At 33.5% G+C, this 2,888-nt stretch overlaps 1 pseudogene; it reads left to right on the top strand.

Annotated features, from left to right (window-relative positions):
• Positions 1-1,984: 1,984 nt before the first annotated feature.
• Positions 1,985-2,295, top strand: LOC125117876 (c-Myc-binding protein-like; annotated as a pseudogene).
• Positions 2,296-2,888: the final 593 nt, after the last annotated feature.

Here is a 2,888-nt window from a genome sequence, read left to right as displayed (position 1 = left end):
ATCCGTATTATACGGGTGCCAGATGGAGAAGAGAGAGAGAAAAGGGGACAGAAAAAAGATTCCAAGAGATAATAGCCAAAAACTTCCCTCACATGGGGAAGAAACCACTCACTCAAATCCAGGAGGCACAACGAGTACCATACAAAATAAACCCAAGGAGGAACACCCTGAGACACATATTAATCAAACTGACCAAAATTAAAGACAAAGAGAACATCTTGAAAGCAGCTAGGGAAAAGAAAGAAATTACATACAAGGAAACCCCAATAAGGTTACTGGCAGATTTTTCAGCAGAAACTCTGCAGGCCAGAAGGGAGTGGCATGATATACTTAACGTGATGAAAGGAAAAAACCTCCAACCAAGATTGCTTTACCCAGCAAGGCTCTCATTCAGATTTGAAGGAGAAATCAAAAGCTTCACAGATAAGCAAAAGCTAAGAGAATTCAGCAACACTCAACCAGCCTTACAACAAATACTAAAGGAACTTCTCTAGGCAGGAAAGAAAAGATCAGCAACAGGGAACAAAAATTCCACAAATGACAAGGCTCACCGGTAAAGGTATACATACAGTAAAGATACAAAAATCATCCATGCACAATTATGCCACCAAAATCAGAAATCATGAGAAGAGGTGGGTACAAATGCAGGACACTGGAGGTGCACTTGCAATTAAGAGACCAACAACTTAAAACAATCTCATATATATAGACTCTTATATCAAAACTTCAGAATAACTACAAACCAAAAATCTACAACTGATACACAAACAAGGAATCTCTGGAGAAGAAATATATCTCATAGTAAATAAGTGTATAATCCACCACGAAAGGGGTCATTTGACATCATTCTCGGAATGCTGAAGTCTTCTTAGATCTGATTCTGGTTTCCTCTCCATCAAAGAATTTATGATAATTATAATTAAATAATGCCACTGTACAGTTAAATAATACAGTTCTACAATTGTATTATTAATAACCATTTCTCTCCATGGTACAATGTAAAGTCTATAATGTCTTGTTTATCACATCACCTAGAATGGTGTAATGCCTATATTGAAGAATCAATAAGATGTAACAAATTGTGAGGACATATTTATATAGTTACACTGTTTTTTAACCAATTTATGCATTTTATATTTTACTTATTTTCAGAGGGTGTATTATTTTTCTTATTCTTACAGTTAAGTTATTCTTTTTATTATGCTATATAAAATATTTAATGGTATATAGGCTTTCTTCTTTATAAAATTTAGTTGCATAATATACACAATTTTAATATAATGCTAATTTTTAAAGAAAAATTGAAATGTAACAGGTAATACTATAAAGATGAAAGCCATACAAAATGGGATAAAGTATAGAATAAATTTCCTCTTTGTCTCAGAATATTTTCCATTCCACTTCTTCAGAGGCAGTCACTTAATCTGTTTCTTAAGATCCATGATATAATAATCTGTGTGAATGTAACTGCATTTAAATGTATGTATTTTATTCTGTAAAAAAATAAAAATAAAAAAATAAACTGGTAAAAAAAAATGGAAAAAAAAATTTCGAACAATTTAAAGGTTTCCAGGGGTTAAAAGTGGGGAGTGATGTGGGAGAGAAGTATTTGTTATAACAAGCAACAGAAGGATTCTCATGATGCTGGAACTGTTTAGTATCTTGGTTGTGGTGAGAGATAGGCAGACTTACACAGGTGATAACATTGTATAGATCTTAAGTAAGTTCAAATAAAGCTGGAAAAAGCTGAATACTGTAGGTGGATTGCACCAATGTCAATGTCCTAATTGTAATATTGTATTCTATTTTGTAAGATGCTATGATTAGGGGGAAGCCAAGTAAAGAATATATGGAATCTTCCTGTATTACTTCTTACAACTGCATGTGAATCTATAATAATTGAATTAAAATAAAGAGAGAAGGCAATAATATAAAAAAAAGAGTATATATACTGTGGGCCAGCTATGCCACTGCCACTGTCACTATGACCCATTACAAAGCCACAGACTAAAAGCATGAGCAGTTCCAGAGGTACTTGGAGAAGTCGGGAGTGCTGAGCACACTGACCAAGGTATCAGTAGCCTTATATGAAGAACCAGAGAAATCTAATAGTGCCTTGAATTTTTTAAGTATCGCTTAGGAGATGCTATCCCAGAAAATCCAGAAATAGAGCTGGCTCATCTAGAATTAGCAAAAATTAAAGAGAAATGTGAAGCTATTGTAGAAGAAAATTAAAAAACTGAAAACAAGTCTTGCTCATATGAACCACTTCAAGAGAAGAAGCATGCTGAATAGAATTCATCTCAGTTAAAAAGACACTGAAAAATGGTTTTGTATTACTTGAATAGTTTGTATAGTATATAATCTTTTCCAAATAGATGCTAAAGCATTCTTTTAATATGTTAAATTCACCTATCACATTTTAACTCTAATAAACACATAGACTTGGAATCACCAAAAACAAAAAAAAACAAAAAAAAAACCCTCAATATAACTTTCTTTGGGTCTTAAGCAAGTGAATCCTGAAAAAAAATCTAAACACAGCCATCTGATTCATTACCTTAAAAAACATTGTTTATTGATCTGACTGGAATGATGGTACTGGTTGTATTTTAGCTGAGGAAGTTAACATGGAGCTATTTCTTGGTTTAGCTCCTAATATGAGCACAGGTATAGTCATTCTTTAAAATGAAGTTGCAACTATTGTTTATATTCTCTGTAAACAGCTGGAGAGATCTGCTTGACCTTTTGCATGGGGTCTCATGAATCTTCTGCTCTGGTTTATATTACATGGAACAAATGACTCTTCTTTGCCACCACTTTGCCTTAGATAACTGTGTGTGCCAGTGTGAACTCTGATACCATGTTTCCTTCTATGCAATCATGCC

The sequence above is a fragment of the Phacochoerus africanus genome, chromosome X (assembly GCF_016906955.1).
Source record: "Phacochoerus africanus isolate WHEZ1 chromosome X, ROS_Pafr_v1, whole genome shotgun sequence".
NCBI classification, from domain to species: domain Eukaryota; kingdom Metazoa; phylum Chordata; class Mammalia; order Artiodactyla; family Suidae; genus Phacochoerus; species Phacochoerus africanus.
This window is presented reverse-complemented; position numbering and strand designations above follow the sequence as displayed.